A 22729-nucleotide genomic window follows, 5' to 3' on the forward strand; every position below is an offset into this window, starting at 1 on the left:
TGACACATTTAAGTGAGGAGACAACATCGATAAACACATCCGACTGGCCAACTATTAGTTAACCCTCATATAGAAAATAACCTTTTCTGTGCGTTGGGCATAATTAAATGTAAGCGCATTTAACTGGGAAATGCGTACTAACTGGACGATTCAACTAAACCAGTGGTAACCCACACTGTTCCTGGAGATATACCGTCCTGTAAGTTTCCACTCCAGTCCTAACAAAGCATGCCTCTAGCTTAAGATCTTGTTGAGCTGCTAATTAGTAGAGTCATGTGTTACCAAATTAGGGTTGAAATGAAAACCTACATGATGGTAGATCTCCAGGAATTGAGCTGGTTACCATTGACTTAAACAGTCACCCCAGATCACCAAATGCACAGCCCTGGGTTAATAATGCTTTCCACATTTAAGCTTTCTGCTCTTGGGTACTTTGAGCTGGAGCCGACCGCCATCTTGTGCTTCTGCACAAGTACATCCAGCTACGACTAACCGCACTGCAGGTTTCATAAAGTAGAGCAGAAAATGCATCGCATAAAAACAATTTATGCAAACAGACATTTCAGATATTCAGTTAATATACATTTCATGCCATTTCTTTTATACATGTGACGTGTATGCCGGCCTGTACATATAAATATAGGATTTTAACAAGACACTAAAAACATTGCAGCGATCTGAACACCTGCAAACTACTGCAAACATAAAGTTAGATTGCATTTGTAATTCACTTCAGTCCAGTGCTGGTTGCTTGTTCATCAAACATAAACATTTTCCACAGGAACCATCTTGTGGAGACTTAAGACTATAGGATGCCTTCTTGATAAAAAAAATAAAAAAAAACTAATAAGAAATACCACACACTGGTGACAGCATGCTGTGCAAGATTGTTATTGAAACAGATTGCTCGCAAGCAAAAAAAAAATTACTTCTCCATGTTCAAATTAAACCGTTAAGTTCTGAATTTTGTTTGACATTAGCTGGTGAAACATCGTCTGGGGAGCTCCTGTCCTTCGGCCTCCAAAGCTTGCACAATGTCCCCTTCGGCAAACACAAAATGGCTGCCCTGGAAGGTGCGTGTGGGTGTGCGTTTAGCCTAGGTTCTCGGCTACGCCGCCATCTGTGAGTCTGCTTGTCTTGCCGTGTGCTTGCGTCCAGCCTGCTGAGAACGGTTCAGAGTTGAACCCTATTGACCTCACTGTGACCGCAGTGCCATGCGAGCACCGTGGAATCATGGGACAGCTCTGGGAGGACATGCTGGCCCTCAGCTCCGCCCCAACGCGAGACTGACAATGAGATCCAGAGGCTCTGTAAACAGACAGACGCTGTCTGACGGACAACTTACCTGGTATAATTATTGCTTGTATTATTTGCATAGACTGCTTTGTTTCTGCTTTTGTATGTGTTGACCAGATTAACCTACAGGGTCCAAGTTAAACTACACGGTCGATCCCTGCACTTGGAACTGTACTTCCCTCTAGGTTTTCAAAACACGTGTTCCTGGTTATGGTTATACACTTTGTTGTACGTCGCTCTGGATAAGAGCGTCTGCCAAATGCCTGTAATGTAACGTCAATGGTAGTCCTTCGTTGCCGGGTTCCACTCTACCTTTGCTTTTCCTGATCTGCCACCCCATCACAGATTGCGTTTCCATGTTCTGCGTGTCTGCACAACGACCTATCTGCATAGGCCTGATTACCCTGGCCCGGCCCTGGTGATTAACATCAGCAGAATTAATTACACCTGCCTCTGGGGCTCCAGGCTGCACATGCTAATCAAGAAAAATTAACCCCTCCCTCCCTCCTAGGCCCCTAAATCACCTCACCTTCAGAGAGAGGGATGGGCCTTCAGTCGGCTCCAGTGCCAGCTCAACCAGATTACATTTCCTTTGCTTGATAAACAAGTGTGTCAGACATCTCTTGGTAAATGTAGTCCCCAAAGCCGCCCTTTGATATTGTTTTACACTGTAGCATTCTGTTCCGCACATCAGAGAATGTAAAGAATGGTTCATTTAATTAAATAAATCTGTCATTTTGAGAATACACTCCGAGGCGAATCCTTCTTTGTCGTAAATGTTCTTTGAATTCAGGCGCAGTTAACGTAAAGTATGTTTTATCCGCAAGTTAATATAATCTGTGGATATTTGAAAATGCTGCACGGCTTCGTTATATTAAATCAAAATGTATTCATACGGAGCATGTTATAAAACATTTGTCACCATTCACGTTACAACAAAAAAAAAGCCTTCTCCTTCCTTTAATGATGTAAATGAAAAATGATACTTTCAAGATATAATAGGCAATAAGCAGCATATATGTGCTTGTGTTGATAATTAGGTTAATAATTGCTTGATTGCTGATCCAGGTAATGCTAACCTGGGCCATGCTAACCTGCCCGGAGGAGGACTGATGGTGGCCTGTCACGTTTATAATGATGTCAGTAAACCTCTCAAGCATTATCCAGTTTAATATGACAAGCGCAGACATCGAAGTGTTTTACCACCCTATATGGTGCTCCTCCTTTCATTAGATTTACACAATCTAATTACCTTCTTATGCTCCTCGGAGTCTTCAACTATACACACAGTGTCGTTCTTTGAAAAATGCCATTGAGCTGCAAACAGCATCTTGCTGAATAAGGATAGTACACAGTCACATCTCAATGTACAATTGTAATCTTCATCTGAGGAAAGGCACTATGTGATCAGTAATTAAGGTTTTTAAAAAAAAATTAAGATATGGGTTATATTTACAAATATATTGTTGTTTGTATGTGCAATTTATTCACTTATATTTCATTGATATACAATTCAATCTCACTTCATCATAATAACGTCTCTGCATACATTTCTTACTCTTGATGATGAATCAGTGTCTACATTACTGACAGGTTGACTGCTTTGTTAATTAATTAGAAATTAGAAATCTTGAAATTACTTAAACAGGTATTGGTCCGGAAAGGTTTTTTTATTTTAATTTTAATTTTTAATTTTGGCATTGCCCTATGAGAAAGACTACTGTATATCACTTTGATTATGCAGTGGAGTTTGCGTATTGTTTTGCTGGAACATTTTGCATGTCGATGTTTTCATTCACATTTTTTAACCTGAGAATGTCTGTTGCTTAAAGCTGAACTATACACCATATTGACATATGCAGGCTAACGAGCTGTTGCCTTGGAAGCGAGTATATTCTGGCTGCTGGTGCCATGGTTTCCAATGATGGCAGCAGGCTGACGGACATTTCTTTATCGCAGCTGCACACTAGAACCTGGGGGATGTGCGCAGACCACCAATCAAACAGAGCACCCATCACCCCATAACCCCATAGGCTGCTGCATGTCACATGACCATGGTCACTGCCACCCATGTCATTGTGTGTTTTACTGTTATGTATTGTTTAGCCAGAAAACTGTAACATATGGAGTACAATAAGGAAAACGATATGAAAGAAACAGTGAATGTACTGTACCTTTAAGGGGAAAAAATGGAAAAGCAGAACACGCATTATGACCTTTAGATAAGCCCACATTGGGATTGGGCCATTCGTGCGCTCTGATGCACCGCCAATCAAAATACTGAAACATTAACAACCTAGCGTTATGTTTTAATCTGTCACCAACATGACCTGGACTTACTAACCAATAAACACAATCTTAGCCTATAACAACACCCCATATGGCCAAACATAATAATAATAATAATAATAATCATCATCATCATCATCATCAATCCTATAAATATTATCTGAGGACCACACACTGCAGTCTCCATATACGGAAGGGCCAAATACACAGGGCTGTTTAGATCATCCCCTGCGGTGGTGGTGGTGGTGTGTGTGTGTGTGTGTGTGTGTGTGTGTGTGTGTGTGGTGTGTGTGTGTGTGTGTGTGTGTGTGTGTGTGTGTGTGAGTGTGTGAGTGAGGGGTGGGGGCACTGGCTTATTACCACCCTGCTGCTAAACACTGAGCAGATAGGTGGTGTGAGAGGAGAGACAGAGGGAGATTTCATGAGATCGCACCAATACCAAGAATACTTTAGTTTTTACTAAAGTGCATGATTAAGGAATACAGATGGACAGTAGTACTACAGTCAGAACTGTATTCGAGTTAGTCTGTAAACCATTACTGTAAAAAGTAATAGTAATTATTCTTTGCACTCTATATTTGACTTTTTGAAACACATTTACAGGGCAAAAAAACTCTGTTTTAGGCATGCTTTTTAAAAAAAAGCGAAATCTATAGTTTGTAATTCGTTAATTACTCTCTAATGCAGCTTACATCAGTTTCATCCATTCATCAGTTTTCTAACCTGTTATTCCTGGTCAGGGACATGGGGGGGCTGGAAGCTATCCCAGCATGCATTGGGCGAGAGGCACCCTGGACAGGTCGCCGATGCATTGCAGTGCTACATTCATTTCAGCCATTAAAAATCACATTGATATTCATGAAAGTGTGGGTGATTAATAAATACAATCACAGCACTGGACTTATTGACACTTTTCTGATCATGGCACAAAATTTACAGAACAGAGATGTGAGCGCATAGAGGTGGGCGTGGTTATTGTCTGATAAATGTATTTAAAATCCAGCATGTAAATGCATGCGTTATGAGATCTTAAAATACAAGGTAAAATCCTGAAAACCCAGCCCCCTCTCCTCATAACCACAGCCTCTCTGCAAACCCCACCCCCTCTCCTCATAACACCAGCCCCCTCACCTCATAACCCCACCCACACTCTTCATAAAACCCTACTCCCGCTGCTGAAACCCCAGCCCCCAGCCACAGGGCACCTCAACCTGCCAATTACACCACCCCCACCCCCTCCACCATTTCTGTACATCCAGGGCCCATTGAGTGTGCCAGTGTAAAGGCAGACCAGTCATAGAGTAAATATTAGAATGCTAATAATAAAAATGTTAGCATTCTAATATCAACATCTAATATTAAACATTTCAGAAAATGACTGCAAAGAAGCCTTGCAGGTTATTTCCATAAACACAGCACTTACACAAATAAATCTAAATTCCTAATTAAGGCTGTACTGCAACACGCCCATTGACCAATAGGATTGTCGCATTACATTTACATTACATTTATTTGGCAGACGCTTTTATCCAAAGCGACAAAAAGTGCATTTCATGGTCATAGACAACTGCTAAACACAGGTTCAGTAAGGTACAATACTTATTTTGTACAGCTATTTCGCCTTTGTGTTACTGTAATATTTTACCTGTATTTTTAGAAATCTCACAGCTTACATTAAATTAGAGATCTGTGTGTGCTTATAGTGCATTTTGTGTTGTATTACCATGTACAGTAATATGTTGAATGCCAGTATCTATATTGTGCTTATCAAGCATATGATGCAGTGCTTGATGTACAGTAATACGTTGAATGCTAATATCTATATTGTGCTTGATGTACAGTAATACATTGAATGCTAATATCTATATTGTGCTTTATGTACAGTAATATGTTGAATGCGTGTATATATATATATATATATAGAGTGCTTGATGGTACACAGTTGAATACGTGCTGTAACAGAAGCAGAGGATAGAACCTGAGCACCCAGTGCTACTCGCCGGAGTGTCCGCGCGGATTCTATTTTTATGTGCCGTGATTTACGGCCAGATTTGCATCCTCCGCGTAATCACGGAGGAAACAGATGCTCACAATTGCTTGCTTCCTGAATTCCTTCGAGGGGGATCTCGGCTAACGGTGACGTGCAGGTTCGGCTTTGTACTCGCACGCGCTAAACGAGCGCTAGTCCAGATTTTAGCATTCCTGGCCCTTAGTCTTCACTTCCCCACAGTGTACATCCTTCCTCCCGAACACAGCTCGACACTTTCTTAATGGCACATCTCCAAAACGCCGGTGGATCTCCAGAAAAATGAGAAGCGTTAAACATCATGATAGATTAGCTGCTGAAATGGCGCAGCCTTTCAAGAGACTGTATTCATGGCAATAGAATGCTTGCAATAATCTTAATAACACAGAGGTTCCACGAGCCTTTAGATGCATGATAGGAGCCATGGTAAGATTCTACGATATTTGAAGCAGTAACTCATTGGGTTGACTTGAAATATCTCAACATTCCATGGGCAACAGCTCTCTCTAGTGGAGAACATCAAACACAGCAGACATAAATTGCCTTTTAAGGAAGGGTATGTCAGATTTACAAGAATGAGAATATTTAAAATATATATCAAAAAGAATGCAGAGTGACACACATTTTTGGCACAGTGATGAAAACCACGTGACCATTATTTTTTGTTAACATAGTTAGTTAAATATTTTGTTATCGTTGCACTGAAATATAGCAAAACCTTGTCCCACAAAATGTCAGTAGCATATTTCTATAGTTTAAGTGATAGATAATGTCATTAATTTCTTACAGATTACTGAAACCCCAGTTCATCATCATATGCAGAGAACTGTAAACATCGTTGTATTTTTAAGAAATTCTATTATGTGAGGAAACCTTATGAAAATAAGGAAAATCAACTATGTTTATCTTATTGGACTAAAATATAGTATTTTTGTGATGAAATAAGGTATTTATGAAAAATGTTCACATAGAAAGATGTTTTGTGGAAGTGCGCCTGAGAACACACTGGGTTTCCCTTTATGTGCATTTTACTGTGTATTAATTATCTAATTTACGGCTCAACCTGCTAAAGGGAGCAGGAATATTTCTAATAGCTCCTGTTTCCTTCCCCGTCGCTGATACTGCACTTATATACTGTGTAAATTGTATCTGAAAACAAATAAAAATGATTTGTTCTCTGTTATACGGTGTGGTGGTTCTGAAGCCACACAACAGCGAAGAATTATCGACTTCTGAAGATGAAGGTGGAGCCAGCTCGCAAATGGGTACACAGCGCCATCTACCGGTCACGCAGAATCACACGATCTCAGAGTTTACTGGGACGGCAGGAATGGTATTCACTAAGTTATTGGCTGGAGCCCGCCGGAGCTTGCCCCATATATTAATTTATAGGCCTTAGTGGACTCATTATAATTAAGTACTTCATGTTTACTGATGGTTATTCACCACAAAACATCTCTTTAATCTTCAGGGCTGGAGCTGTATGTCAGGGAAGCATCTCAGCACACACTGATTCCTCCTTCTCCTCTGATTCCTCCATACTCTCTGGACTTTTTCAGTGGAGGTATTAGAAAGAAGAGGTGAGCAGAGGTTTGTGCACACAGATTGGGTTCCCAGCAGAGATTTAGCCTGACATGCTCATCTCCTCTCATTGCCAGATGCAGAATTGGCAGACAGAGCATCAGAGGTGTATCCTGCCAAAATGTGTCACCACCCTGCCTTTCACTGAAAAGGAAACCATCTGTTTCTTAACCCCAGCATCGAGTCCCTGTCCATTTCATAACCCCAGCACTGAGCGCCTGTCTGTTCCATTACCCCAGCACTGAGCCCTGTCTGTTCCATTACCCCAGCACTGAGCCCTGTCTGTTCCATAACCCCAGCACTGAGCCCCTGTCTGTTCCATTACCCCAGCACTGAGCGGCTGTCTGTTCCATTACCCCAGCACTGAGCGCCTGTCTGTTCCATTACCCCAGCACTGAGCGGCTGTCTGTTCCATTACCCCAGCACTGAGCCCTGTCTGTTCCATAACCCCAGCACTGAGCCCCTGTCTGTTCCATTACCCCAGCACTGAGCGGCTGTCTGTTCCATTACCCCAGCACTGAGCGCCTGTCTGTTCCATAACCCCAGCACTGAGCGCCTGTCTGTTCCATTACCCCAGCACTGAGCCGCTGTCTGTTCCATAACCCCAGTACTGAGCCCCTGTCTGTTCCATTACCCCAGCACTGAGCGCCTGTCTGTTCCATTACCCCAGCACTGAGCGCCTGTCTGTTCCATTACCCCAGCACTGAGCGCCTGTCTGTTCCATTACCCCAGCACTGAGCGCCTGTCTGTTCCATTACCCCAGCACTGAGCGCCTGTCTGTTCCATTACCCCAGCACTGAGCGCCTGTCTGTTCCATTACCCCAGCACTGAGCCCCTGTCTGTTCCATTACCCCAGCACTGAGCGCCTGTCTGTTCCATTACCCCAGCACTGAGCGCCTATCTGTTCCATTACCCCAGCACTGAGCGCCTGTCTGTTCCATTACCCCAGCACTGAGCGCCTGTCTGTTCCATTACCCCAGCACTGAGCCCCTGTTTCAGAGCTGCAGTGTCCTGATTGGCTCTGATTAGCGCTGCAGTGTCCTGACTGGCTCTGGTAAGCGCGGGAGTGTTCTGATTGGCTCTGGCTAGTGCTGGAATGTCCTGATTGGCTCTGATTAGTGCTGACTGGCTAGCCAACGAGCGAGCGATGCTCCTGGAGTATCCAACATCCTTCCCTCTGATCTGCCCTCCTCCAAATAGGCAGAAAGTGCCCTTTATGAGCACCAACTGAGCTCTCCTGGACCCATTGCTGCTGCCATACCTGCCCAGCATTGGACTCTCTGCATGCAGGTGCTTTATAACCATATGAAGAGATTCACCCAGCACCGAAGCATATAGTGATGAATGTTCTAACTGCAGGACAGGCCAGTCCTGAGGTGGCATGCACACGGTCAATACCGTTTGCCTAAGATACCTCTGCGTCCATTCTGCCAAGCACTGTTTAGAGAAGGCCAAGGGGAGCCACTGGGGACGTGACCTAAACAAAACATTCTCTATTTTGGCTGCAGACAGAGAACAGCTTCTTTGAACGTAAGAATGTGCTCCCGGTGACTCGTTGGCAGAATCGTAATAAATCGTCACCGGCAGAACAGAAACAATAACAGACACAGAGCTCATTTTCTGTTTAATTTATAAGTATGTTTATTAGAACGTAACAAATGTCTCGTTATGTCCTGAATCATAGGGCTTTCACACATGTGAAATAGAAGGCAATTTCCACTACTGCAAATGAATACATTTTCATAGATATTGCGTGTGCACGCATACGCATGTGTGTGTGTGTGAGTGTGTGTGTGTGTGTTTGCGTGCGTGCAATACACCCATGACAGTACACACACACAGGTACATACAGTAGGTGTTTATTCTAGAATGCAGGCATCACCTATTCCTTTTTACTGTCTAATGTTCTTATCACATGCCTCAGATCATTCGCACATTGATCAAATTCTTTTCTTTCGTATTTTTATATTTACCCCATGCAATAAAAAACAAAAAAAATAAAAAAGGCACGGTTTCCAACACCCCCTCAGACCATGAATCAACAATAAGTAAATGTCATCTTTAATGACAGTGAAATATGGTGATTTTTATGAGGGCTGTATTTCCCCGGCTCTCTGTGATGGTAATAGGAGACATTATTCCGCGCTATAAAGCGGTCGTAAATCCAGAGCCGCGTGCGCGTCCTTTGTTTTTCTCGAGTCTCGAGTCTCCATCTGCAGCTCCGAGCGTCCTCGCTTCAGAACGTAGCCTCGACGCGGCGCCCGGCTCCCTCGATTCCCCGCCTGCCATTCATGTAACTTCACATCAGGTGGTCGGATTCCAGAATGTCAAGAGAATACAGAATTTGCCTCATCTTTCTCCCCTGTTGGGTCTTGGTACAGAAGTAATATCATGTTCGCCTTCTCGCGGGATGGTGGTGGTTTCAAATGGATCCACCTTGTAATTCAAACGTAAGATGATAGTACTGTTTTCCGTATGGTATGTGAAAATACTGCAACGAGAAAGATTTTATTCATAATATACAACCAAAGTGCACTGTGCAATCTGTAACTGATGGCACAACACATCCAGTAGGTGGCAGTGTAGTGCAGGGAACTGCACATTTGGATCACAGAACTGATTTAAATTCAAAATAGTAACGTTATATTTCCGTGACACTCATCAGAGTTACAGCAGTTAAAGAATAATGAATATTGCATATTTTGCAACTTTTCTTTCTCATGATGTTCTATGGAGATTTCTAAAAGAATATATTGATTTTTTTATTTAATTAACCTTCTATTTTATTTTTTCCCGTTTCAGCGGCTGGGGTCTGGCTTGTGGCCATGGAAACTGACCCTGGATCAGTTTGTGATGGCAGCGGATCCTCACATGAGCACTGCCTCTTCCTTCTACTGCAAAATGGCAGCTATTTGTAGTTTTTATGAACACTTAGTGTGCATGATGCCCACAGAACTGTACGAGAACTAGAAAGGAAATGGGAGTCACGTGATTCAGTTTTTCTCCAATTCAATTTGGTACTTCTGCAAGATGGCCGCCATGGCCTGGAAATGCCATAAGCCTTGAGTTCTGCCATTTATTTCCCACGTGGGTTGAACGATTCGTGAAATTCACTCACAGCACAATTTAGGCGGCAAGAGTTCATGCTACGGTAATCGATAGAAGCAGCCAATAACATTTAATTTCTTCCGGGACAATGAAATTTTCTAGGCTGAACAGAAAAGAGAGAACATGATCATGTGAAACACTGAAAGCACTGAAGTGATGAATGGAGTGCCAGATTGGAGAGACTGCATCTTTTTGTTCCATTTGATGATCATGACACTGTTGGCAAATTGCTGGTGGGTTTTTTACTTTTCAAAGAGGTCAAACTAACCGCTCTGACTAAAGTGCCAAGTTTGTGATCAAGACCGATCTTTTTCAGCTCAATGATTAATTGGATCTCCAAGTGAGAAGGTCACTCTGCCAGAAACTTCAAACATTAATCAAATGAAACTGAATCTCCTACCTCACCTTGTGAATACCTTAATTATGCATTTTACTTCACCCTGTCTTAGCACTACTGAAATCTGCTTCAGGAGGAAGCTTGCATTACATCTCAGCAAAACCAAGAAGGTTTTTTACTGAGTTGAACATTTAGCATGCACTGATTAGACTATTAGCTTGATAAAGGACATGGGATTTGATACTCTGAGAAACTGATGGGCTAAATTGTGTTCTCACCTTCACACTGGAGGTTGCCTGGTTACCCAGTCACTGCACAGCGCACAGGGGAGAGGAGGAGCCTCTTCAGGTGAGTGACAGTGTGCTGTGTGGCCGCATGGTGTTTGGCTGTTGCTGGCTGTCTGGTCGCTGCACGACCAGAGGGGAAAACACTGCACCTCCTCCTTTTGCAACTCCTCACATACTTCCTCATGTACCTCCTTGTGTACCTCCTCCTGCTCCCTCTGCTTCTCCTGCAGCTGGAGATAATTTTCCTTCTGGCACGGGCTGTAGCCCCACATGCAGGCCAGCGTACGCCCCCACAGGATGTCAGTCAGTTCCATTTCCTGTCAGCAAGTGTTAGAAAGGAGGGTTTATATGTAATCTCTATGGCACTTATGGTTTTGTTCATACAAATGCAAAGTCATAGGCCTATGATAAACACTGACCCATACTCTACACAGTGACTTCTTTGTACCACCCTGGCATATATACTCCCAACCTGTCCTATGCAGTCCCACTGTTTCTTTATAGTCTCACTCCTTCCTGTATTGTCCCATTCATGAACATCTTCTTTCATACTAAAATGGCAATTGTGATAAAATAAATGCAGGTTTCCTACTGCTTAAGGATCTGGGTCTCCTCTACATAAATGGTAATAGATTCACTTCACACCAGTCTAATAGGATCAGCTCTAGTGGTACAATATCGGAATGAACACAGCACATTAAACAGGCTGAATCAAACAGCCTGAAGGCACTGGCTGAATCAAACCGGCTGAATCAAACAGGCGGAATCAAACAGGCTGAATCAAACCGGCTGAATCAAACCGGCTGAATCAAACAGGCGGAATCAAACAGGCTGAATCAAACCGGCTGAATCAAACAGGCTGAATCAAACAGGCGGAATCAAACAGGCTGAATCAAACAGGCGGAATCAAACCGGCTGAATCAAACAGGCGGAATCAAACAGGCTGAATCAAACCGGCTGAATCAAACAGGCGGAATCAAACAGGCGGAATCAAACAGGCTGAATCAGTGCCTGATTAATGGGAAGAACTCACCTTCCTCTAGTTCCAGCTCATAAACTCTGGGCTCAGCGCAGGCCTGCATTTCAAAATCAGAGCTGAATATTAATCTGCCTTTTTCAAGGTCGAAGCTATGTCTCCTGGCAGAGCCAGAACAAGATTAAACACTGTGTCCGTAAGAATTGTAGCTGCCAATTAAAATGTGCGCCGTTGTTCGGTCTCCTCTCACGGACACATACTAAGTAATATACTGATGGCATATTTCCTTTGTAATTGACTTTATGTATATAAATTAAACTGCGTAAAATACACCCCACCCCCATTTCCACAAAGAGCAGAAAAGGTGTGGACTCAAACCCAGTCACCAGTGCTTATGGGTTTGGGGAGATGGGTGGCATTCTGAATATTGCTGTGTAAAACTCAGCTATACTAACCACAGCTGATCATGACATGACTCCTGCTCATGGTACACAGAACTGTGCATGTGTTATATTCACAGAGCCTGCACACAGTATACCATTTCATATTTACGGCGACTCAGAACACAATTATCTTTTCAAATGTTTGCTTGATATTATGATTTCACACAGACAGATATTTCAGACCCACCTGTTCAGTATGCAGGCTTCAGTATTTCTGTATTTTCATTGCAAATTGAATTAGTATATTCACAAAGAAACATTTCAAAGGAACTGAACACATTTAAACAACTTTATTATTATTATTATTATTATTATTATTATTATTATTCAGGCCATCTACAGTTATGCAATCAGATTAACTGATAAAAGACCTCAACTGTAATGGCCAATGCAATTATTACAGAGATTTCAAGAGGTTACTCAGCGACACGGAACCTAGGCTGCATTACCAATATTGGTGAACAGATCAAAGTTTTCACTTTTTGTTAAACTTTCAATTTACTTAAGAAAACGGCCTATAATTCTACTGCTCATATGCCTTTGACTTCTAAATCGTGAGATGAGCGAATTGGCTGATTTGCACCCACTGGACAGACTTCAACGATTTCGCAAAATTTTGCATGAACTTGCAAGTGCCGCAGAACCTGAAAATGTCCGTTAACGTTCGAAAACGCCCAAAGCAAAAATAATCCAAACTTTGCCATTCATAACAGCCTTCGTCATAGAATAATAAAGTGGATAATAAAGCTTTATGAGTTCAAGTCGTAATTTAGATACACTTTGATATCAACGTTTGAGCATACATTTCATTTGGTCACATCATTTGTATTCGTATTTCGTAAGCAGCATATCTAACGGGGAAAAAACACTCACAGTATCGCATTTCAATCTCGAATACTACATTGCGTATGCAATAAAATTATTACAAAATCAGTCACACGTTGCATAGCCTGTATTTTAAAAATGTTGTTTTTGTTTTTAAAAATGTGAATAATAAAAAACAGATGTAAGCTTAACCGTTTAAACGCGATTAACTTAATGTACTTCGCTGTTTACCTGTTGACTTTGGCAACTCAATCTTCACTATGGTGAGTTCGAATCTCTGGTGAACTCCAGATATCCCATATAAGGGTATATTCCCTTGCAACAAACTCTGCCGTCCAGCGGGGAGCGCCCTGACTGTGAAGTGCTAAGGCTTGCCCTGTTTTAAGTCTTGGTGACGTGTAGGGAAAACTCCAGCCGCTAGACAGACCGACCCACTGACGACACAGCCGCCTATTGCGGACAGATAGTACGAAAAGCCAATGTGCTGTAGCTACTCCAACTGAAACCTCCCGTCCAGCGCGTGGCTATCAAATGTGTGTGTGTGTGTTTTTTTAACAAAGTATGCAACATCAAAATGGTGTGTTTACATATAGTATTTTGTCATTTGACACGATATTTTTTTCTAGTTATATTTTGTATGCATGCACCCGTACACTTATCCTATGTTTGTGATTGTTTGTACACAAGAAATGTATTTTTAACTGCAATGTAATCGCATTGTTTTTGGCTAATACCCTAGATCTGTATACCAAATATAGGTGCACGTCTATGTATTATTTATTTATATATTGCAAATATAATGACGAGAAACACGCATAACTACTGATGTAAACTTTCATATCAAATAGGAGTAGAGCTCTTCTGATTTTCTTAGCTATGACATTGGGAGTCCTTCCAGGAACACTTTTATTAAGTAGGATATTACATGCATCTGAGTGTTATTGTCTGCAGAAAGTTATATTAAAATATTATTTTTTAACTGTTGGGTGAAGGTTTCCTTTATTAGGTGACCATGTATGCACTTCATGTGCTTTGAATATATTGCAAATAATTCACAGACTCATCCTGTTTAAAGCATAAACTGCTTGCTGGGTTTTTAAAATATATTTCAGTTTTAATGTTGTGACAGTTTTTGTGTGTGATGAATGATATTTTAGAAACTGACAGACGTTTCTGATGACCTGTCAGCTTTATGGCTTTAGACCATGGTGGTTCGTGGTCTAAAGCAAGAAAATACATTTAAACTAACTGTGAAGTAGCTTACGATTCCAGCAGAGTATGTGGAGGCCAAAAGGACCTGCCCAAAATCCAAAGCACCCCTACTCATCTGTGAAACATGATGAGGTTTTGGCATGTATGGCTGCTACAGGTATTGGCTCATTGGTCTTCATTGATGATGTAACTGCTGGTAACAGCAACTAAATGAATTCTGATGTGTACAGAAGAATCCTGTCTCCTCAAGTTCTAGCAAATGCCTCCAGTCTCATTGGATGCTACTTCATCCTACATGCAAGGCAATAATACCAAACATACAGGTAAAGCAACAAAGGAGTTTTTCAAAGCCAAAAAAAATGGGAAATTATTTACAGGCCAAGTCATTCATCCAGTTGGAATCCAATTGAACATGTGTTTCATATGCCAAATGAAAACTTAAGGGATCAAGCCCCCGAAACAAGCAGGAGCTGAAGATGGCTGCAGTAGAGGCCTGGCAGAGCATCATCAGAGAAAAGGTCTGGTGATGTCTATGGGGCACAGACTTCAAGCAGTCATTGCATGCAAAGGATACGCAACAAAGTAATAAACATGACTACTTTCATTTACATAATATCAATATGTCCCAAACATTTCATTAGTTGAATCTACAGAGTTTAATGCATTATTATACACGTACACAGAATTTTGTAATTATGTACATTAGTCATCTTGATATTTAGTTGCTATTCAAATCAAGACTGGTTTAAAAGTAAAATCATCTGACTGCTTAGGAGGTTTGTACGATTTCAATTACGATTAGCCATGTCTTTGACATCTCCAGTGTAGCCTCTGTAGTTCTGCTTGTAAACTCTTCTGTGGACAGTTGGCTACTCACCGACACAACCACACCGGAATCCTGGACAGTGTTTCTGAAAAGTCAGTCAGGTGTTTCAGGGTTTTTCTTCATTATAATGAGAATTCTTCGGTCATAAACTGTAGAGGTCTTCCTTGGCACTACCAGGCCCTTTGCAATTACTGAGCTCACAAGCGCTCTCTTTCTTCCTAATGATGTTTCAGACAGAAATTGATTTTGGTAAGCCGAAGGTTTGGCCTATGTCCCTGACTGTTTTTTTTTCTTCTTATTTCTCAGCCTCATAATTGCTTCCTTGACTTTCATTGGCATAACTTTTGTCTTAATGTTGACAAACGCCAATAACAGACTCCAATGGAAATCAAAAGCCTAGAATCAAGGCTAGATACTGAAAGCTCTCTTAGACTTGTACTGAGGAAGCAACTGAACACACCTGACTAATCAGAAACACCTGTAAAAACATTTAAAGATCTGGTTCTCTGAAATGAGGGGACAAAAAAGGGCTTTTATTTCTACATGGGGAAGCCAAAATGTATTTCAAAAAATACCCTTTAATAAAAGCTGAAAAGCTGCACTTTAACCACAATTAATTGTTTGATTACAAATATAAAATATTTGAAAAAAAATATGCCTTTGTGCCAACCCAAGCATTATGGACCTCACTGTATGTATATATGTATATATATATATGTATATATAATTTGATTGAATTTCACTGAATGTATATGATGCAAGCTTAACTAGTGGACTGCACAGTGAAAGGGTGAAAGGATGTCAATGAACTTGAAGGAGGAGTTTCGAATGAGAGCAAATTCTTGCCTACGATGTAGCGATGAACACAAACATGATTAATTGCCCATTCAAAATTTGTATGAAATAGGGTTTGGTGTGAATTCAGTCTAACTGGAATCTATTTGTTAAGCAATCATCTCAGCAAAACATGACATCTATTTCATTTTGTTTGAGGCCATTACAATCAGTATGATGTGTTCTGTTTTTGATTATTTACTCTTTTCTTTAGTCATAGCTTATTAAATACACAAAACCATAGAAACACTATGGAGTTACTGATCCTTTCAAGCCTTGGCAAAATCAAAATCACTCAGAAATATCAGGACACCCGCTATGGTGCAGTTAAGCAGAAGATTTACCTTTATTTAAAGTGCAAGAGATCTTCCATAATTTATGGGTTACTACTGCATTGTCATAGCAAAGTGTTCTTTGTTATTTAAAAAACCTCTCTCCATTCAATGTTTTTTTTTTTTGTTTTGCAAATGCAGAATGAGATGTAATTAGGCACTTTTCAGTTGATTTATTAATATATGAAAACTTCCCTTCTGTGTCCTATGTAAAAGGAGGAGACTAAAGGTCAGTCAGTCCAGCACATATTACACCCTGAGCCGACCAGAGGAGGATGGGTTTCCCCCTTGAGCCTGGTTCCTTCCGAGATTTCTTCCCATCTGCCACAGGGAGTTTTTCCTTGCCACTGTTGCTTTAGGCTTGCTCCTGTAGGGGGTTTAGACCAGGGTTGTCTGTGAAGCGTATTGTGACAATTGCTGTGAAATAAGCTATATAAATAAAATCTGATTGATTGATTGAGTCGTTGAATATGTTGGTCGTTTTTATTACTCACCATGTAGAATCCAAAACTTGTCAGAAAGTGAGTTTTGGCGGTGGTGGTGACGGGGGAAAGCTGCGGACCGTGAGCGAGAGGGAAGACGCGGTCCCGTCTGACCGCACTCACCCTCTAACAGCCAGCAGGGCACCGCGAGCAGGGCCCGTTTCTCAAACCAGCCGGGCCTGTAGCAGATTTACTCCGCCTCCGATCCAGGCTCTTAAATCTGACAGGGTCGCCGCTGAACCAGACGATGCCTGAGACGGCTGTGGAAACGTCCCGTGTGGCAGTTTTATCGTGAACTTCGTGTTTTATCTATGGTGCCATTAACTTCTGTTTTTGTGTATTGTGTTTGTATAGGCCTATGTTATGAGTTCTAAGTTCCTTTGATAAAAAAGTAATTGTAATGCAACGTGACATAGTTTGCGTGTTGCTTTCTGTCTGTAGTGGCTACCAGTGCGTTCCATATGGCATTTAAACTGTGGGCACATTGTGCTTTGATGCATTCTGCTCACTCTTAGCAATGGTCCCAGCATGCGCTGGGTAAACAGTAGTCCAGTACCAGTATTGCAGCAGAGGGATGTGAATTTAAAAATCTTGATTAACCTTCTTTAACAATATGTTATGTTCTCGTAAAAAAAGTACATCTGTTGATAAACTTTCTAATAAAAGAATAAGAAGTGTACTACTTTCCCTGTTACAACACACAGTACCAGGAAATATAGAAGCAGATTTAAGAGACCTCACCTCTTCCCTAAACATTCTGACACCCGAGTGTAAATACTATCGCCATATGCTGCAATCGGGCTGAGCTGAAATATGCCTCCCTGACCAGATGAGTCTTGACACATACCTGTTAAGAATCTCACTCTCTTTCTACATCTACATAGAGGGCAGCCCACTGTCTAAAATAACACCAAAAATACTCTCTTTCTATTCAGTATGCCATCTCTCTCTCTCTCTCTCTCTCTCTCTCTCTCTCTCTCTTTTAAGCGCGTCCACGAGTACACGTTCACGCTTGGCAGCTCCACGTCGACATTCTTCCAGCTGCACAGCTTTCTGCACTGAAATGGAAACTCGACTTACAGCGGTGGAAAAGCACACGAACAGTTTGCGGAAAGTCCACGGAGGGCAAGATAGCTGCACAGTTAGCTTATAAAATACTTGTCATGTGTTTCGGCGGTTGTCTTGACAATGTTCGAAAGTAACTTTTTTGTATTTTGTGATCTATCTCTCGTTTTGGACTGCAGCTGGTAACTAACCTCTTTCACGTCACCCAGGTATGTATTACAGCACGTTACTTAGGTGAAGTGTTTTAACAAGACATTTAGGTTGCAGAATCTGAATATGACATTTTCTTAAATACTAACTGAATGCATGTTTTACTTGGGCTTTGCCTCATTCATCATCCAAATATAAATTTCTATAGTCTAACGACCAACAAAGTAGTCCTGAATATATCAGAAAAAGTATTTTAAAGCTTTGCAAATAAAGTTATACGTCAAATCTGTGTTTAACTATATTCGAGCGTAGTGACAACTTCATAACAAACTAAGTCCCCTTTGAAATGGACGAAAAGGTGCTTGTTCTGAAACATTGATTTAAACGTTTTGTTTCATATGTATAAATGTGCAGCCTACATTTATATTTGTCGGCACTTTTTATTCTGTCATTTAATATAAACTGCAACTGCAATTTGATATCTTCGGGAAAAAAACTTGAATGCACGCTAAATTTGGGGAAAGTTTAGACACGTCAGCTGTTCCATATCGTTTACCCAGTTAACTGTAGCTTCTATCCTGAAAAGAGGCATGTTTTGACAGTAATGCCGACACTGCGAAAATATTAATGTTCATTCGTTGTCAGTTCTGACTTAATTATTTGTTCATGCTTTTACTTCATAATTTTATTTTTACATTTTTCCACGCTGCGTTGTGAACTATTTTTAGACACTGTTACGTTAAACCCAGAGGGGCCTTATCACGTTGAAGTGATATCGAGGGTTTATGTTTCATTCATTGCCAGAAATTAGGCGATTCACAGGAATTTTCCTTGAGGCTACTTTATTATTAATTTGCCTTAATGTTCTTTATTTATTGACTCATACATTTTCTCTTGGTTTTCCGAACTGAAGGCAGGCCTGGATTTCAGGCCTTTTCCTGCCTGTATCGTTTGATGACTTACAGGTGTGAGTGCACAAACTCAGGTAGCTTGGAATAACAGACCTCCGGGAATGTGCGACATTTAGAACTGCTCTGTGTTTGGTTTTTAAAGCCAGCGGCTGAGAGCTTGCGAGGACGACGAGGACACGGATGTGCCGAGGTTCTCCGAGCGAAGTTCTGCAGTACACTAAGACTCTTACCTGTCTGCAGTCAGTGCATTACAGAACTTTGTTTTGAGAGTTTGATGCTCCGGCTTGGACAATGTGGCTGCTTTGGAGGGCAACGGATTCCATATGGTACTGCTCAGTTCTGCTTAATATGATCTGTCTCTATTGAAATAAAGTTATTTGTGATGGTAGATTACCTTGGTACCCTTCATTTGGTTTTTATGATTACCTGCTATTTGACAACCCGCAAAGTTTAAAAAAATAATAATGGTAATAGTTATAGCATTGGTTCGGGACTACTCAGACAAAAAATTAGTAGCTATAACTATTTAACTATTTAGTTTTTAAAAAGCTTGCATTATATATTAAAGCGTCAGTTGTGTATGAATAAAACGTCCAGCTCAGCTTTGCGGGTGAATGCGTAGAGTGCGCATGCGTCATGTTGGAGGGTTCTGCGGTTTCCAATCGGACGCTGTGTGTGGTGTAATGCAGGTAATCCCTGCAGAATTTGTCTCACTTCTGCTGCTGCCTTACCACGTGGCCCGAAGACCAGCGAAAGTAAACCGGAAACGGGCTCTTAAACTGGGAGTTTCAGGCCTGTCATTACATCTGTACTGTTATAACTGTGACATAACTCGTATGAGAAGTCTTTTCACAGACAGGCATTGTTAAACTATTCATGTCATCACACTTTGGTCTCCACTGATTTAACTAGATTTCAAATTTACATTTAATCTGAACGCCGAATGTGAATGGTCTAAATGAACTGTGTTTATCAATAAAGAAAAACTATGGCACAGTGAAGTCAACTGATTATTTTACTGGTTTCTGTGGTGCGTTTGTGTTACGTGTGGAATATTTTGAAATGATTAAACAAATGCTAAAATGTATGTGTACTATAAGACTGTAAAATATATTTTGTGTGATTTGTTTTGTATGCTTATGACTTTTTCTGGACAAAATTGGATATTTTATGTGTAAGAAAACAAGTTTGGGATGTAACCCTTTGGAAAAGAGAATCTGTTGAAAATCACTGCATTCTTCATGTAAATATTCATGTAAATATTTATCTGTATGGATTCCTGAAGCTGTAAAAGTCTACATGTTAATATTTGATTGAAAGCCAGAGTTTTTTCTTTGTACATAAATAATATAAAAACTCTGAAACAACTGTACAGAATTGGTTTGCTCAAGTGAAATGCACACCTTTCTAAGAATATGGACTTTGAAAAAGAGAAGTTGCACAAAGTGATTTCAAGTACAAGCATCAGACTGAAGCAAGAGCCACAAGCAGCAGCTCTTGCAGATGCGCATGTACACTGCTGAGTACAGAGAAACCTTTACATGACAGTAACCTGAACAACCTGGTGGCTTTTTGACTGTTAAATCTTCATGATCTTTCCTAGTTCAGTGTGTCTTTATGGTCACTCTGCCCATTAAGGTAAAGACTGGTGTCTGAAAACATATCACGTTCATGCTAACTGCAGTTATGCTTTCGTCTATTTTTTTTGCACCTCTGTGCGCCATGTTTCAAAAAAGTGTAATTGGAAGCTCCACAGGGGCAGTTCACAATTTGGCTTTGCATTGCCCAAGGGATACAGTATGTGAGAGGGATTCAGTGTTCCTTGCTCGAGTGACCCTTGTTACTGCATGTGTGATTGGTTCTCCTCCACCTCTGCTCTGCGCATGTGCGGCTGGTGGCTGCAGTGTGAAAAGAAGAACCTGGCTGGCAACACGTGTTTCGAAGGAGAACCGTGCGTTGTCGTCACTCTCCCGAGCTGCCAGCAGGGGGCGCACATGAGCATAGTTTGCAAATTGGACATTCCAAATTTGGGTGGGATTGAAGATGCCAAATAAAAAAAGAAAAAAAATGTATTACTGAAATTAACCAAGCATTCTACTATTAAGACACCATTGAGTTTATGACAAAATGCATTGAATGCTCACAACTTTTTTTTCCCCATAAGCCTGTAAGATTAGCAAGAACACTGGAACCTCTTTCTTTACAACTTTATACATACTTAATCATCATTGTAAATGCCTTTGTATTTGCCATTTGAATGCATATGTATATAGATTAAAGTTTCTATAGCACAGTCTAACAGGTGTTCGGATTTATTGTAGTTTGTGTTTGGACCTTCGGTTGTACGGTGTCCTGGAAACTGACAATTTGGCAGACCTGTCAGAATGAAACTTTAAAACTTAAATACTGCTGCAAGGAGTCTATTCAAACCTGCTCAGGTTTTGTGTGTGCATGTGCATGTGTGCAGGTGTGTGTGTGTATGCGTGTGTGTGTGTGTGTTTTAAATGTACCCTCTCTTTCAATTCTATGGTTTTACATATTAGGACATAATTAACCCTAGTCCAGTCCTCATGAAGTCCTAATCACAAATAAATCTGACCTCGTGACAAATAACAGATTTATTTTATCATTATTTATTCAACAGAAAAAATTTAAAAACACAATTGCAGAAACCATGCATGAATAAGTAAGTGCACTTCTACTGTTTTCATATCAGTTAAGAAGGTACTTAGAACTAGGTGCTGCTAATTATGTTCATGGTTAATTGATCATCAGCACATTCTACCACCTGTATATAAAAGCAGAAAGTTTGACAGTTTTGACTGGTGCATTCAGGCTTGTGTGAACACAGCATGCCCAGGACAAAATATGTCTTTGATGAACCCAGTGAAGCTGCTCAACAGCCTGGAAAGAGTTATAAAGCAATTTCGGAACAATATGAAATCCCTCATTCCACAGTGAGAAAGACCATTTGCAAAGGGAGAACAACCAAGCCAGTCGTCTACCCAGACCGTATGATTCTCTGAGAAATAGCAGAGAACCCTAAAGCTGCATCCAGGTATCTATAGGACAAAAACGGAACCAGTGTGGCCTTTCTGAAAGGGTAGGCAGGAGAAAATCTCTTCACTCCAAAAAGAACACCGCAGCACAGCTTAAGTTAGCAAAATTGCACCTCAATGATCCACAGGACATCTGGAACACTATCCTCAGATTTGGCTGTAATGCACAACGCCGTTTTTGGCAAAAACCTAACACTGCATACCACTACAAGAGCCTCATGCCAACTGTAAAGTATGGGGGCAAAGGAGTGATTATTTGGGGCTGTTTTCCAGCCACAGGACCTGGACGCCACACAAACATTGAGTCCACCATGAATACCATCTCTATACCAGCGTATTCCAGAGGAAAAGGTGAGACTGTCCTACTGCTAACACATACAGTATATCAGGACAAAGATCCTAATCACACCAGTGGAACTACAACTGAATGGCTGAAAAAGAAAATAACTGGGGTTTTTCCAAGTAGCTTATTCAAGATCCAGACCTGAACTTCGTTTAGATGTTGTGGTGGGAGAGTTGAGCATAGACAAATGCCCCCAAACATCAATGAGCTGAAACAGGTTTGTGAGGAGTCAGAATTCACTCAAAGTAACGGGTTGTTGAGTGAATTTACACACGGAATCTGTTGGCTTGTTTGTTGAATGAATAATGGCAAAGTAAATCTGTTTTGTGTTCTTTGTCACATGAGGT

The 22729-nt window shown here is 41.0% G+C and overlaps 1 protein-coding gene and 3 long non-coding RNA genes across 4 annotated transcripts in view; 2 read left to right on the forward strand and 2 right to left on the reverse strand.

Moving 5' to 3' along the window:
• Positions 1 to 528: 528 nt before the first annotated feature.
• On the reverse strand, positions 529 to 2045 carry LOC135241348 (uncharacterized). The gene is made up of 2 exons (XR_010325976.1): positions 1609 to 2045; positions 529 to 1308 (listed from the first exon to the last, which is right to left on the reverse strand). It is a non-coding gene; the product is annotated as an uncharacterized LOC135241348 (long non-coding RNA).
• The window catches only part of LOC135241338 (oxysterol-binding protein-related protein 6-like), a 109645-nt gene continuing 88394 nt past the window's right edge, over positions 1479 to 22729 (forward strand). Inside the window, exon 1 of the mRNA XM_064311612.1 lies at positions 1479 to 1571. The gene's annotated coding sequence lies outside the window, so the exon portion shown is untranslated. The remainder of the gene's footprint in view (positions 1572 to 22729) is intronic.
• Positions 9036 to 13577, reverse strand: LOC135241110 (uncharacterized). The gene is made up of 4 exons (XR_010325886.1): positions 13400 to 13577; positions 11958 to 12000; positions 10916 to 11241; positions 9036 to 9683 (listed from the first exon to the last, which is right to left on the reverse strand). It is a non-coding gene; the product is annotated as an uncharacterized LOC135241110 (long non-coding RNA).
• LOC135240997 (uncharacterized) lies at positions 17848 to 21279 on the forward strand. The gene is made up of 2 exons (XR_010325850.1): positions 17848 to 18128; positions 19123 to 21279. It is a non-coding gene; the product is annotated as an uncharacterized LOC135240997 (long non-coding RNA).

The sequence above is a fragment of the Anguilla rostrata genome, chromosome 15 (genome assembly GCF_018555375.3).
Source record: "Anguilla rostrata isolate EN2019 chromosome 15, ASM1855537v3, whole genome shotgun sequence".
NCBI lineage: Eukaryota > Metazoa > Chordata > Actinopteri > Anguilliformes > Anguillidae > Anguilla > Anguilla rostrata.